This window comes from Sus scrofa, chromosome 13 (genome assembly GCF_054392235.1).
Source record: "Sus scrofa isolate SSC_HxYL_T2T_F1_AM1 chromosome 13, Sscrofa_HxYL_maternal_Yorkshire_Landrace_v2.0, whole genome shotgun sequence".
Lineage (NCBI taxonomy): Eukaryota > Metazoa > Chordata > Mammalia > Artiodactyla > Suidae > Sus > Sus scrofa.
In genome coordinates, this window is record NC_139395.1 from 104,781,123 (window position 1) to 104,797,798 (window position 16,676).

General features: G+C 39.7%; 1 protein-coding gene across 6 annotated transcripts in view; it reads left to right on the plus strand.

Moving 5' to 3' along the window:
- The first annotated feature begins 8,816 nt into the window (after positions 1 to 8,816).
- RNF13 (ring finger protein 13) overlaps positions 8,817 to 16,676 on the plus strand; it is a 140,740-nt gene continuing 132,880 nt past the window's right edge. For all 6 annotated transcript variants that reach the window (XM_084990059.1, XM_003358608.6, XM_084990060.1 and 3 more), the window contains exon 1: positions 8,817 to 8,967. The gene's annotated coding sequence lies outside the window, so the exon portion shown is untranslated. The remainder of the gene's footprint in view (positions 8,968 to 16,676) is intronic.

A 16,676-nucleotide genomic window follows, 5' to 3' on the forward strand; every position in this document is an offset into this window, starting at 1 on the left:
TGGCTTTAGTCCTAGCCATTATTTTCTTATTGGATTATTACAACAATTTCCTGATTGGTTTTCTTGTTTTTCACTCACGTCTTTCTTCAGTCTGTTTCCTACATAGCTGCAGGGTGGTTCTCTTAAAATGCAAATTAGATCACATCATTCTTCTGCTTGAAATTCCTAATTGCCCTTTGGACAGAAATGGAATCTTTATTATGGTCTACAAACCTCTATAGCAGTGATTCTCAAACTTAAGCATTTTTAAGAGTCTCTCACATTGAGAGCAGATCCCTAGCCCTGACTCTCAGAAAATCTAGTTCTCTCTCTGGGTCTGAGAATACAAATTTCTAACAAGCTCCCAGATAAGGCTGATTTGGCTAGTGAAGGACCATACCTTGAATAGTAATGCCAACTACAACCTCATTGCTTACCACTCTTTTCTTCCCTCACTGTATTCCAGCCCCACTGGCTTCCTTATCCTCAAATACACTAGGCTTGTTCTGACCTCAGGGCCTTTGAATATGCTGTTCAGTTCTTTCTGGGAACCCTTACTAGCATCTATTCTATCTTTTTTTGATGATATCATTCTGATTTCCTTACTTCTCTCCTTACACATGTAATCCTATGAGACAGTTAATTAAGGCTCCCCGACCAAGAGATGAACATATGTCACAAGACAAGCCAGTGAAAGACTCCCTACCTGGAATTTGAACTGTGAGCAGAGTGATGAAAATGGCCACAGTAGTTCTGCCAGGATAAGAACGTTGATTCCATGGAACAATTAGAACCACTAATTATTTGTCTTCACAAGACCATACCTCAGGCATCCTTTTAATCCCATGAGTATCCTTATATCCTTCAAATAAATGCCTTTTTTAACCTAAATTGACTGGAGTTGGTTACTGTGGCTCACAACCTAGGAAGCCTTGTCATTTAAGTATCAGCTTCTGTCAGCTTTTTAAAAAGGTTTCTTTGACAGTCTTTTTCAATATAGGTCCCTCCTTTAATTCTCAAATGATTTTCTGCATATATTAAGCATTTCAATTTAAAAATGTTAATGTGGTGAATCATATTAATATATTTTATAATGTCACCTTACATTTAATGTTATTTTGTTATAGTTTTGTCTTTTTTTCCCAAAGCTTTGCTAGATTGATTGATTTGTTTGTTTGTTTTTATTTTTTTGCTTTTTAGGGCCACACCAGCAGCATATGGAAGTTCCCAAGCTAAGGGTGGAATTGGAGCTGCAGCTGCCAGCCTACACCACAGCCACTCAATGCCAGATCCAAGTGGCATCTGTGACCTACACCACAGCTCAAGGCAGCATCAGAGCCTTAACTCATTGATGAGTCCAGGGATCGTTCCCGCAACCTCATGGATACTGGTCAGGTTCCTAACCTGCTGAGCCTCAGAGGGAACTCCTAAGCTTTGCTAGTTTTAGTTTACCAATGAAAATGAATATGCAAAAATGCTAAATAAAACATTGGTAAACTAAAACTAGCAAAGCTTAGGAGTTCCCTCTGAGGCTCAGCAGGTTAGGAACCTGACCAGTATCCATGAGGTTGCGGGAACGATCCCTGGACTCATCAATGAGTTAAGGCTCTGTCTGTTGGATTTTTTAGTAATTTTAAATGGTATATAAAGTTCTAGGAGTTCCTGCTGTGGCATAACGGGATTGGCGGCATCTTGGGAGTGCTGGGATGTGGGTTTGCTGACCCTGCACAGTGGGTTAAGGATCCAGAGTTGCCACAGCTGTGGCTTAGGTAGTAACTGTGGCTTGGATCTGATCCATGGCCTGGGAACTCCATATGCTGTGGGGTGGCCAAAAAAAAAAATCTGCTATGATTGTGATTTGCCAACTAATCTTTGTAAACTAGTCAATTCTTTAAATATTTTGAGGTTATGTTTCTACATGTATATTCAACATGGTTATGATCTCTTTGCAAAATTTTCCATTTATTATTATTTAATAGTTCTGTTTATCCTGATTAACAGTGCTTTTGACTTTGTTTTATTTATTTATTTTGTTTTAGGGCTGCACCCACAGCATATGGAGGTTCTCAGGCTAGGGGCTGAATCTTGGAACTATGGCTGCCGGCCTATGCCACAGCCACAGCAATGCAGGATCTAAGCCGAGCCTTCAACCTACACCTCATTTCATGGCAATGCAGCAATGCCGGATCCTTAATCCACTGAGCGAGGCCAGGGATGGAACCCGAAACCTCATGGTTCCGAGTTGGATTCGGTACTGCTGCGCCACAACGGGAACTCCAACAGTGCTTTTGACTTTAGATATGGTTTTCCTTCTGACTTGCTTCTGGTGTCTAAGTTTTAGTATTGTATTGTTAAAAGGACCATAACTGACACCTGTTTTTTAACTGGCAAGTTTATCTCACTTAGCTCTTTTAGAGATTATTGATGATTTCCTCTATCTCATTTTGAATTTGCCATTTACAATACTTCTAATTCACCCCTTTCCCACCCCTACTCTCCTGTTTCTACTGCATAACTATTTTCTCTATTCCCTTTTTTACATGTACTGGTTTGAAAATTATATTCAACTTCCTTGCTCTCTATATTTTCTTGCATCCCACACCTTCTTCCTGGGTTCAGTTTTCAACTTCTTGAAGACATTCTTTAGGTCTTTCAATAAAAGTCTCTTAGGAATAAATGCTGTTTTTACCCTGAAATTACCTTCATTTGCCCTTAGTTTTTTTGTTTGTTTTTGGCCACACCTTGGCACATGGAAATTCCCAGGGCAGGTATTGAACCCACACCACAGCAGTGACCAAGCTGCTGCAGTAACAACAACAGATCCTAACCCACTGCACCACAAGAGAACTACATGTCCTCATTTTCTTTTTTTTTTTTATTTTTATTTTCCCACTATACAGCAAGGGGGTCAGGTTATCCTTAGATGTATACATTGCAGTTACAGTTTTTTCCCCCACCCTTTCTTCTGTTGCAACATGAGTATCTAGACATAGTTCTCAATGGTATTCAGCAGGATCTCCTTGTAAATCTATTCTAGGTTGTGTCTGATAAGCCCAAGCTCCCGATCCCTCCCACTTCCTCCCCCTCCCATCAGGCAGCCACAAGTCTCTTCTCCAAGTCCATGATTTTCTTTTCTGAGATGTTCATTTGTGCTGGATATTAGATTCTAGTTATAAGTGATATCATATGGTATTTGTCTTTGTCTTTCTGGCTCATTTCACTCAGTATGAGATTCTCTAGTTCCATCCATGTTGCTGCAAATGGCATTATGTCATCCTTTTTTATGGCTGAGTAGTATTCCATTGTGTATATATACCACTCTTCCGAATCCAGTCATCTGTCGATGGACATTTGGATTGTTTCCATGTCCTGGCTATTGTGAATAGGGCTGCAATGAACATGCGGGTGCATGTGTCTCTTTTAAGTAGAGCTTTGTCCGGATAGATACCCAAGAGTGGGATTGCGGGGTCATATGGAAGTTCTATGTATAGATTTCTAAGGTATCTCCAAACTGTTCTCCATAGTGGCTGTACCAGTTTACATTCCCACCAGCAGTGCAGGAGGGTTCCCTTTTCTTCACAGCCCCTCCAGCGCTTGTTATTTGTGGATTTATTAATGATGGCCATTCTGACTGGTGTGAGGTGGTATCTCATGGTAGTTTTGATTTGCATTTCTCTTATAACCAGCGATGTTGAGCATTTTTTCATGTGTTTGTTGGCCATCTGTATATCTTCTTTGGAGAAATGTCTATTCAGGTCTTCTGCCCATTTTTCCATTGATTGATTGGTTTTTCTGCTGTTGAGTTGTATAAGTTGCTTATATATTCTAGAGATTAAGCCCTTGTCAGTTGCATCATTTGAAACTATTTTCTCCCATTCTGTAAGTTGTCTTTTTGTTTTCTTTTTGGTTTCCTTTGCTGTGCAAAGGCTTTTCAGTTTGATGAGGTCCCATGGGTTTATTTTTGCTCTAATTTCTATTGCTTTGGGAGACTGACCTGAGAAAATATTCAGGATGTTGATGTCAGAGAGTGTTTTGCCTATGTTTTCTTCTAGGAGTTTGATGGTGTCCTGCCATATATTTAAGTCTTTCAGCCATTTGGAGTTTATTTTTGTGCATGGTGTGAGGGTGTGTTCTAGTTTCATTGCTTTGCATGTTGCTCTCCAGGTTTCCCAGCAATGCTTGCTGAATAGACTTTCTTTTTCCCATTTGATGTTCTTGCCTCCCTTGTCAAAGATTAATTGACCATAGGTGTCAGGGTGTATTTCCGGATTCTCTATTCTGTTCCATTGGTTTGTCTGTCTGTTTTGATACCAGTACCACACTGTTTTGATGACTGTGGCTTTGTAGTATTTCTTGAAGTCTGGGAGAGTTATGCCTCCTGCTTGGTTTTTGTTTCTCAGGATTGCTTTGGCGATTCTGGGTCTTTTGTGGTTCCATATAAATGTTTGGATTGTTTGTTCTAGTTCTGTGAAAAATGTCATGGGTAATTTGATAGGGATTGCATTGAATCTGTAGATTGCTTTGGGTAGTATGGCCATTTTCACAATATTGATTTTCATGTCCTCATTTTTAAATGATAGCTTAACTTGGCACAAATTCTAGGCTGACAATTGTAATTATTTTATTTTAGTATTTGAAGATATATTTTCATTGACTTCTGTTTCTTTTGTGGCTCTTGAGAAGCCAGCTGCTATTCCATTGTATTTTCCTTTTCTTTCTGTTATATTTAAGAATTTCTGTTTTTCTTTGATCTTCTTTAAATTTCACTACAATGTACCTATATATGGATTTATTTTGTTTCTTTAGCGTATACTCCTGGATTGGAATTTCAGTGTCATAGAAAATGTTATTTTTGGAGTTCCTAGGTCGCATAGTGGGTTAAGGGTTTGACACTGTCACTGCTATGGGTCAGGTCACTGCTGTGGCTCTGGCTTGATCCCTGACCCTAGAACTTCTGTATGCTGGGGACCCAGCCAAAAAAGAAAGAAAGAAAGCAAAAAAGGAAGGAAGGAAGGAAGGAAGGAAGGAAGGAAGGAAGGAAGGAAGGAAGGAAGGGAGGAAGGAAGGAAGGAAGAAATAAATATGGAAAGAAAATGTTATTTTTCAGCCTTTTCAGATAGTGCTAAATTTTTCCTCAAAATGACTGCCTTGATCCACATTCTTGAGTTCTTGTATCTTTATATTACATTATGTCATATGAATTTTCTCATGTTTATTTTATAATAACTTAGTCAGCAAGTAGAGCAAGACTGCTTCTCAGTGACCCAAATAAGAAAGAAAAAGTTGAAACTGGATGTCAGTCATTTTATATATAAGAGGGAAGCGACTCATCTCAAGGGAAATAATGACCAGATCATTTTTAAAGGCATTTAGACTTAAACAGAACTTTTTTTTGTGTGTGGAGGGGGTTCTGATCTTTTTCAATTCCCAAAAAATAAGTAAATTTTGCTGAAAAATCCTTTTGACTAATACCTGCTTTTTTTGTGTGTGTTCCTAACTTTTCATTTCCTATCTGCCTTACAAATTTCATTGTCATTAGTTTAGAATTTGGTAAAGAAATGGTAGAATTTCTAATAATCTTTGGCCAAAAATTCCCTAAAATAATTTTCATTAGTTCCATTTGGTACTTTTTCAAAAGGGCATATTCCATACCAAAATGGATTCCTATGGATTCTATTCTTTTATCACAGTGACAATTTATTTTCTTCTTTTCAAAATGAAAATTTTTTTTGTGATTCTAAAATTACTTTTTTCTGATTCTAAATATAATAATGCTTTTTTTTTTTTTTTTTTTTTTTTGTCTTTTTGCCATTTCTTGGGCCACTCCCATGGCATATGTAGGTTCCCATGCTAGGGGTCTAATCGGAGCTGTAGCTGCCAGCCTATGCCAGAGCCACAGCAACTCGGGATCCGAGCCGAGTCTGCGACCTACACCACAGCTCACGGCAACGCCGGATCGTTAACCCACTGAGCAAGGTCAGGGATCGAACCCCCAACCTCATGGTTCCTAGTCGGATTCGTTAACCACTGTGCCACGACGGGAACTCCTCCTTAGATTAATTTTAATGTCTCTAGTTGATTACAATAATTAAAGAAACTGCCTTCATTTCTTTTTTTCATTATTCAGGGAGAACTACTTCTAAACCATTTCAGACAATCAGGTGATTGGGTGTCATGTCTTTTTTTTTTTTTTTTTGGCTTTTTAGGGCTGCACTTGTGGCATATGGAGGTTCCCAGGCTAGGGGTCTAATCGGAGCTACGGCTGCCAGCCTATGCCACAGCCACAGCCACAGCCACGCAGGATCCAAGCCGAGTCTTCGACCTATGCCACAGCTCACGACAATGCTGGATCCTTAACCCACTGAGCAAGGCCAGGGATCGAACCTACAACCTCACAGTTCCTAGTCGGATTCTTTTCACTATGCCACCACAGGAACTCCAGAATGGAGTGTCTTTTTAGTTGCTGCTGCCTTGCAATATATTGGAGGTAGGAAATTCTACAGTTTTATATACTGTTTGTATTTTCAGAAAGATTTAAAAAATAAAAAACTGTCAAAGTCCTAAAAGCTCATTTTCTTTTGTCTTTATAAGGAAATAATTGGTGGCTATTAGTACTGTGTACTATATTAACCGTTCATGTTCTTGAAAACCATAATTAACATGTCTATCAACCTTACTGCCTAACCTATTTTTAAAAAGTTAGTACATTTTTCCAGTCTGTTTTCTTCGGGTAGTACATTTTTCCAGTCTGTTTTCTTCGGGTTTGCCTTCATTCAACATAGAGGAGAGAAGAAAAGCTTCTGTAGGGTGTGGCACAATTTGCCTAAATGCAGTATAAATAACACATTACCTTGTTTGTAGCTATACCTATTGTGATCTGAAGAGGGAAATAAAGTCAGATTAAAATGTTCTGTACTCAATGTGCCTTTATTTATAAAATGAACAAAGCACTTTTTTTTAAATCTGTAAAATGTGGACATTATTATTTTTTACTTTTTTCAATGTCATGCAAGAAATCACTGATTTAATATAAAACTAATGAGACAATTGAATGTAGAAATGCTTATAGAGATATTTTGTGTTTACATTAACTACACTAGCCTTTATGTTCCCAATTACAACTTTTTTTTCTTTCTTTTTTTTTTTCAGGGCCGTTCCAGGGGCATATGGAGGTTCCCAGGGTAAGGATGGAATCACAGTTGTAGTTGCTAGCCTACACCACAGCCAACACCGGATCCGAGCAGAGTCATCACCTACACCACAGCTCACTGCAACGCTAGATCTTTAACCCACTGATTAAGGCCAGGGATTGAACCTGCGTCCTCATGGATGCTAGTCAAATTCCACTGAGCTACAATAGGAACTCCAATTAATTTTGTTTTCTTTCTTTCTTTTTTTTTTTTTTCTTTTTAGGGCTGCACCCGAGGCATATGGAAGTTCCCAGGCTAGGGGTGGAATTGGAGCTACAGCTGCAGCCCTACACCACAGCCACAGCAACAGGAGATCCCAGCCCGTCTGTGACCTACACCACAGCTCACCACAAAGCAAGATCCTTTGCCCGCTGAGCGAGACCAGGGATTGAATCCGCATCCTCATGAATCCCAGTCGGATTCCTTAATTGCTGAGCCATGAAGGGACAATTTTTTGTATTTAAATTTTGAGTAGGGTTTATTCACAAAGTTCAAAATTTGAAAGGCACAAAAGGATACATAATAGGGAGTCTTCCTATTTCTCAGGTCTCCCCGGAGAAATTAAGGTTACTAGTTACAGCCAAGGACGTTAAACAGGTGTTCTAAGGAATCACTCCCTCTCACCCCTCCTTTGTTTAGAAGATGAGGTTGAAGTTTGTAAAGCCTGTAATGGACTTTTAAAGGGGCCTTATTTTGAAGCAGAGCAGGGCCAGAATCTAGGTTTCCTGGCACTCTAGTTCATGACTGCAATCTTTGCAGTAACCCACATTGCTTCTTTAAAGTGGCTAGTTAGCAAATGGTTAATTAGTGTGGATGTTCCAATTCGGGTAATTGAAATTTCAATTGGAATACCCAGGGCTCGGAAGGTTTACCAGAGGGCGGTAGGGGTGGAGTTTTTTTGGTTCTTTAAAAGAGATAAGGGTTTTTAAAGGCTGACGAAGGTTAAAAATCACAGGGTTTAACTTTTGCTGAGTCTCGGGGTATCGCGTGCCAGGCCGAGCGCTGACGTCAGCACGGCTCCTACTCATGCACCCGGGGACTACGGTTTAGTCCTCCAGTTGCTCGCACCTCTTAACAACGCTATTTAAACACTAAAGCATTGACTTTGGTCCCATATCTACCAGTCTCAACCGGGGCATGTTGCAGAGGGGAATGACGCCTCATCCTAGCCTCTTCCGCGGTCGTTAAGTGTGGTGCAGGAAGGCGGCGCGTCCGCTCCAGAGCCAAGGCCCGCCCAGGGGCAGCCTGCCAGCTGGGTCTCGGTCTGCTTTGGCCCCAAAGCCCAAACAGACTAGGCTGGCCAGCCCTGGCCACTAGGTTCATTCCCCACCTGACCTCGCGGCCTCCACTCCTGGAGGAACAGGGCAGGATTCCAGAGCCTATCCCCTTGGCCATCCCTACCCCTTTCCCCGCCAAAAGTGGACCCTTCATCCCTGTTCCAGAAGCCCGCCCCACCCTGCCCTTCCAGAGCGGGCGGATCACGAGGCCAAGAACGCGACTCTGCAAGCTGGGTGTCTCTCCGAGCCGGACTGGAGCGAGACGGAGCGAGACCCAGCGTGAGAGTGGGAAGGAGCCTTAGCGAGCAGCTCTGTGGCCCAATGGCTTCCTTCTATCTTCGAGTGAAGACCAATGAGGGTTGGGGGGCGGGACTTCCGCCTCGCCTTGGTGTTGTCGTCCGCGCTCCGACTCTAGGCTGTGGCGGTCGGTGCGGAGATTCAGGCATGAAGTCAGGTTAGGGGACTTCTCCCGCAGCAAGGCGGCAGGGGAGCCTATTTGTGTTGCGAGGTCAGGCTTCCAGGTAAGAGCACTCCCGTGTCGTGGATGCCGGGTGGCGGGTTGTCTTTCGCGGGGCCTGGCGGGGAGAACACACCCCCCTTACCAGCGCTGGAACTCCGAGGCGGCCCCACCGTTGAGCTCTTTGCTGCTCTTCCCCAGACTGGGCACGGAGGAAATTAGGTGTTTTGCAAAAGGTAAAATAAAAAGGGCTTCCCCTGAAGGGTCGAGTCCCCCTCGCATTACCATCCTGTGAGTTTGTGTGTATCCAAAGTTGTTATGTTATCCGTTTTGCTTTTTACATTCCTCTCGTAAGGTGGCTGGAGTCTGGGAAGATGTCCGGAAGGCTTTTCCTGGTCCAGCACTTGCTGCAGAGTCCCTGGGCAAAGTCACTTGACTTTAATTGTGGGAACTCTTTAGTCTTTGACACAAAAAAGAGGGCACTCGCCTCTGTTCTTTTAAACCTTCCCCCCACCCCCACCCCGGAAGCTAAATTGGAGGTGGGACGTGACTCTGCTAGGGATCGCCCCCTTAAAGTTGGCAGCTCTGCCAGGGCGCTTATTGAGTTGACCCGTACTGATGAAAGAACTCTGTCCCAGAGGGGGAGTGGGCAGACAACGAAGCCAGGCGATCCCAGAAGCACTTACACGTATTTGGTGGCAGCCACTGAGTGTTTTCTGCCAGCTTTTGGTAGATTTCTCTACTTTGTCCTAATCTGTCAATAGTTCCAAAACTGTTGTTTCGGTTGTAGCTTCAGCACCTTGAGTAGTTGCTCAGGTCCTTTGGTTTTGCTCCAGTCTTGCCTGATGGTTAACTATTATGTCAGTGATGCAGCAGGAACAGTGAAAACTAATGCATTCCTTTCAACAATGATGTGTTGTTCTCCAAGGAGAACATCTGCAGTTTTGGATACAATATAAATAAATAAGATGGGTGTGCCGCTAAAGAGTTCTTGTTAGAGAAATATCAGTTCAAGGTTTAAGGAAGGACTTTTCAACAATTTCATCTTTTTAAGGACAAATTTTAATGGATCGAGGAGATTAGCTCTACCTCAGAGTAATAAAACTGAATTGTGGTAGCAGTTTAAAAGAGCTTTAAACAGGAGGTAAGAAGTGCAGTGTAGGGCCCATGGGGACTTATTAATGGATTTTGGAATCAATTTTGTGCAATAACATTAGGAAGAAGAAGGGAAAAAAATATCGAAGCACATCCTGTGGAGTAAAAGTAAATATTATTTCATGTAGTTTTGTTTAAGGTTTTTAAAAAGAATGAGTGTGAAAAGGAAGATGTAAATGAGTACCATAGTATTGTGGACTACAGCAAAACACTGGATCCTAAATTTGGGAGTCAGGCTGGGTACAGCCTTCAGCTCTGCCACTTACTAATTCTGTGACATCATTATCAGTAAATAATGGAAGAATTTTAAGAATTAATTGAAATAAAATATGTCTGTTACATGGTTAAGTCTCAGTTGTTTTGAAACGCTTGGTTAGAAGCCCAGTTATTTCTGTGTCAAGAATGACAACTGTTTATTAATTTATATATGTTTTTACCTTTGCCTTTATTTGAAGCCAGCAACTTGATGTCTCCATGTGTAATAGTAAATCATGTGGACAAAATCGTAATTTGCAGGGTTTAATACTGAAAGATTTGGAATAAGTTCTCGTCTACCCTTGTTTAAAGCTTATTTCTATCAAGCATTTTGCAGGGGCCTAAACTGTTACTAGTATTCAGCACCTTTGTGTAATTTTTCTGCATCCCAGAGTAACAGATTTATCAGAAGTTTTTTAGGCACTGATTTTTGCAGAGTAAGGGCAGGACTAAGGGTATGATAGGTTTATATCTTTGAGCTAAATTGGATAGGAAGGCATTTTATGTTTTATGGGTTTTGCCATTAAGATGTATAAAATGAAATGGCTTGGTCAGATGTCATGGTGTGCTTACATCATGTTGGTATGACCTAAAAACAGTTGGTTTTAAGTAAAAAGTATGATTTTGGACATTTTAAAATCTGGGAATGTTTAGCAGAAGTCAAAATGAGTTTGGATCAAAATAGTGTTTTGCACCATTTGACATATTACCACCATATGGCATTGCATATGGTAGTTTCACATGACATAAGAAGGGGAAGAAAGTAAGCATTATTAGTTTTCTCAAAAGAAGAAACAGAATTAATAGACAAGTAAATTTCTTTTAAATGGAACATGGCATATAATCATTGTTTAAAAATTCATATATTCTGCAAATATTTAGTGAGCATTTATCAATGATAATAAGTTTTTAATAATCCTTTTAGATTACGCAGAATTTAGGAATGAGAACATATATAATTGTTATTGTCAGTTTATATGTCATGGTACATAGATAACAGTAACAGTCATAATAGCTAACATTGATTGTTTTCTACCAGGCCAAACAGTTCTAAGCATTATATATTATCTTGTAATCCTCTTTTTATAGATGAGGAAATGAAGGCAAGGAAAATACATAATTATCTGAGTTCACACGAAGTTGTTAGTGGAGTAACTGGAATTTAAATATGGGCATCCTGACTATAAAGCCTCTCTTGTATCATGTTTTATTAAAAAATGCAGAATGCTGCGGGGTTATTTTGGATTCTTTACTTGCTGGTTTGGATGACCTTGGGTAAGCTCTGTTGGCCCTTGGTTTCCTTAACTTCTTCCTTAAAAATAGAGTATTAAGCCATTATGTTTCTGTGGGGATAATGAGAATTTGTAAAGCCCTCGGCAGAAATGTGTGCTCAATAAATGATATGCCTCAGCCTTTTTCCTTTCATATTGAGGATGTGGCCATTTGTTAGCAACTGGAGGAGGATGGGAGAAGAAAGAGTTTCACCTAAGGATACTGCTCAAGGGAAGTAGGAAATCAGAGAACATTTACCAAGGTCGGATATTTAAGGAACAGGCTGGTAAAGATAGATGGATACAGATTACAAGATCTTTAAAGGAACCAGGTTAAGGATTTTGTACATGACTCTTAGTTGAGAAGAACCTTTCCTTATAGATATTAATCTGGAACTGGAAATTCAGTGAAGGACTTGGAAGCCTGAAGGTAGGAATACCATGGAATATAGTTACAGTGCTTGAGGCCAGAAGTGATGATGGTGGGATTGGTAGTGAAGGGTATAGATTTGAAAAATGTTAACAATGACATTAGGACCCAACATAAGTATGGGCCTTATTTTGGAGAGAATATTATGCTGATGAAGAGGTTTTGGTGGGAGAGGATTTAGGAGGAGAATTTGTGAAAACAGATTTTGATTTTGGAGCTGAGGATTTGTTCAGATGTTTGGAAATGTAGAATGGGAGCTGGGAGCTCTTTGCATTCCCTAAAAGGGGAAGAGACCAATTGCTCTCGTTGTGAAGAAATGGTTTAAAGCAGCCATCTCCCTGGGGGTCAAAGTTTCACTGGAGGAATGGTCCTCAGAAATACAGATTTTTTACTTGATAGGCTTTAACCTGCAATTTCTCCCTGTAGCATATTTTTGTGTCCTGGAAGGACAGGAGTAAGGTAATGGGGAGGGAGAATTTTGGAAACCTAATAAGGCTCCCATTTATTGTTTCAAAGAGAACCAGTAAATTAGAGGCTAGGGATTCTCACACTAAGAACTTGGAAAGATGCTGCGATTTTTATATAGCACCAGGCATTTATGCACTCATGTTGAATGTTGAATTGTTGTAACGTCTCCAGATTCCTTATTTTTTGTCATCCCCTCTTTGTTACTCTGAATTGATTAGTAACAAAACTTTTATTTATTTATTTATTTTGCTATTTCTTTGGGCCCCGCTGCATATGGAGGTTCCCAGGCTGGAGCTGTAGCCACTGGCCTACACCACAGCCACAGCAATGCAGGATCCGAGCCGAGTCTGCGACCCACACCACAGCTCACGGCAACACTGGATCCTTAACCCACTGAGTAAGGGCAGGGACCGAACCTGCAACCCCATGGTTCCTAGTTGGATTTGTTAACCACTGCACCACAACGGGAACTCTGCAAAACTTTTAAAATCAAAGAACTATATGCTTGTTATAGGGTGGCAATAAAGAGGGGACTTAGAAAGATTATTTTCTACTTATAACCAATACTGTGGGAGAAGAACTTCAAAGCATAAGAGGAGAAGGCTGCATGGTGTGGAAGGATGAATAGATTCTGTGAAGGAATCCTTTTGCCACCCAGTCTTTAGATTCATTTTCCTCGTTCTGTACAATGATGATGATGATGATAACAGTTCTGGCCTGTTGTAAGAAAGGAAAAGATCTGGAGGCCCTTTATGCTTGAAAAATGGCTCAGGTCTGTTCCTTTCTTGGTAGATTTTCTAGTTTGGTGCAGTTGGGTAGGGTGTGATGTTAAATTAAGCAGTGTAGTAATTTGTCCATCTCTGAACTAATTTCCTGTAATGTAAGGTCCGCCTAATTGAATAAAAAGTTGGACATTAGGCACAAACATTGAGATAAGGAAGGTTTACATATTCTGTCACACCATTGTTGGAAACATTACTTGGATTCTACCACTTACTGGTTTTCCTGTAGTGTTCATTCACTCAACAAATATTTATTAAGTATTTTCTATCTCAGGCACTGTTCTAGGCACACAGAATGCATACATTAGTGAACCAAAATTTAAAAAAAAAAAATCTTTGCCCCCATGGAACTTATTTTTTAGTGAGAGAAATAAAATTTATTTTAGTAGTGGCAAGTAAATAGAATTTTCTTGTACTATTTATTTATAAAATTACAGTTCTAAACAGATAACAATAAGAGTACTCTACCAGATTATAACTGATTTTGCAGAGCACTTTGAAGGAAGGGAGTATATCATTCTTACTCTCATGTATGTTTCCCCACTTCCCCTTTTCCCAATGAAATGGGATGTATTTAATACTCAGCAAGTGTAGGTACTCATTAATGTTTATGATGAGGAGTAGACAGTTGTAAGGCAAGGGTCAGATCCTAAAGATAAACGAATCAGTTAAATGTAGCAAGTATTAAGGATCTATGTACTCACTAGATGGAGAGTAGAGAGAAAGGGAATGAATTGCATTGCCTGGCTTGCCTATGAGGTTGGAGTGGAAGTAAGGTCATGTTGTAGCTGAAAGCATCAACATTAAGGGAATCTGGGTGTTCCCTAGCTTGCCCAATATAATGAGCTGGGTGACTTTGGGTAAATAACTTGACCCTCAGTTCATTTCCTCATTTGTAAAATGAGGTAGTTGGAATTTTCCAGTTTAAAAAATCTGCTTTTGAGACTTAGAGAATACCTATTGCAGTTTCACTTTACTAATGTAGATAAAACAGAGCTGATCATGAGCTTCCAATGGATAATAATCAGACTAAATTTATGCTTTTAGTTAAACTAGATATTTAATGTTATCTATCTGATGTTATTTACAAATAGGACTACATCGTAATTTTTAAAAATAAAGCAAAAAAAAGGCTAATGTGTAGCATCCCCTTTTGCCATTATGAAGGAAAAATAAGCCATAGTATTTTAGACCCCAGTAATGAATCATAATAGTTATTCATGCTTTTGTACTTTAATTTTACAACAGCCTTTGATTATTGTGCTAGGGTCTAAGTATACAAAATCTGAAAATGTTTAGTCCCTAACTTCCAGGAGTGATGAGCAAGTTAAATGTTTTGTTACAGTGGTGACACAGAGATGGCACATGATGGATGAGAGGCTGAGAGAAGAGAAAGTTCAAATGGTTAAAGAAAGACTGAGGAAGAGTGGCAAGGGACAAAGCTGGAGACATGGGCCAAGACAGTTTATGAATTTTCTGTGCTGTCACAATTTAATTTTGAACTTTATTTTTAAAGTCGTTTAATCTATTAAGGAATTTTATGCAGGGAGTAACATGGTGAGGCATTTTATTTTATTTTCCTTTTTACTGCCGCACCTGCAGCTTATGGAAGTTCCTAGGTGAGGGGTCAAATCGGAACTGCAGTTGCAGGCCTGTGCCACAGCCTCAGCAATGCCAGATCCTTATTCCACTGAACAAGGTCAGGGATTGAATTCATATCCTCACTATTTTGAGTTCTTAACTCACTGAACCCCAACGGGAACTCCTGATGAGGCATTTTATATCTACCTTTAGGTTCCCTTTAAGAGAATGATCTATGGGGAAGATATTTATATTATTTCTGATAACTTCAGTGGTGTAGTCCTTGAGGAAATCTGTCTTTTAACTCTGAAATGAAGTCTGAGGAACTGTTAATTTTGCAGAATACAGAAGTTCCTGGGCCAGAGATTGAACCTAAGCCACAACAGTGACAACACTGAATCCTTAACTGCTAGGCCAGCAGAAAACTCCAGTAACCATGAGCTATTTGGACATTAAAACATTTATGTATTCATAGCCACATTAATGTATATTGAAAAAAACAATTGAAAATTTAGGGCATTTTGCTCATTGAAATAAAAGAGCTTTCAGGCAGCTACAAGAATTTGATTTAGAATCTTTTCTAAGGGGCTAGGAATTTGTTGAAGTTTAATTGATTGAAAATGCGTCTAGTTCAGGCTCATTTTGTAATGATCAAGATAATCCAGTTAAACTTTTATAGAGGGAATAAATCTCCAAAATCTCCAAGGTGAAATAGTCCTACGTGATGATAGATGAGTATTTATAAGTTAATTTCTTTCTTTCTTTTTTCTCTCTCTCTTTTTTTTTTTTTTTGCTTTTTAGGGCTGCACCTGTGACATATGAAGATTCCCAGGCTAGGGGTCTAATCAGAGCTACAGCTGCAAGCCTGTGCCATAGCCCCAGCAATGCCAGATCCGAGCCGCCTACACCACAACTCACAGCTTAAATGCTTAAATTTTTTTGAGGTGAAATGCATATAACATAAAATTAACAAGTTTAAAGTGAATAATTAAGTGGCACTTAGTGCATCAGTGTTGTGCAAACCACCTCTTCTATCTAGTTTCAAAACATTTTCTATCACTTGAAACTAAAACCCCATACTCATTAAACTTAATCCCCATTCTCTGCTGCCATCAGCCCTGGTAGCCACCAATTTGCTTTCTGTTTCCATGGATTTACTTATTGGATATCTCATTTATTCTGGAAATCTCATATAAATGGAATCATGTAATATGTGGCCTTTAGTGTCTGGCTTCTTTCATTTAGTGTAATGTTCTCAAGGTTTTGCAGTGTTTTTTGCAAGCTGTATCGTTGTGTGTATGAGTACTTCTTTCCATTTTACAGATAAATAGTTTCATTGTATGTATACCTCATACTTTATCCATTCATCTGTTGAGGGACATTTGAGTTCTTTCCATCCTTTGGCTATTGTGAATTCTGTTGCAGTGAACATTTATTTACAAAGATTTGTTTGAGTACCGTTTTCATTTTGGGTATGTATGAGGAGTGGAATTGCTGGATCGTATGGTAATCCTATGTTTAGCTTTTTGAGGACTTGCCAAACTGTTTTCCACAGTGACTGAACCATTTTACATTTCTACTAGCAGTGTACAAGGTTCTCATTTCTCCATGTTGTCACCATTTGTTCTTTTCCAGAGAAAAAAATTAAGAGTATTGCCATCCACATGAGTATGAGGTGGCAATCACTGTGGCTTTGATTTGCATTTCCCTAATGGCTAATGATGTTGAACATCTTTTTTATGTACTTGCTTGGCTATTTGTGTATCTCTTTGGAGAAATGTCTGTTCAAGTGTTTTGCCCGTTTTTAAGTTTTTTTTTTATTATCGAGTTG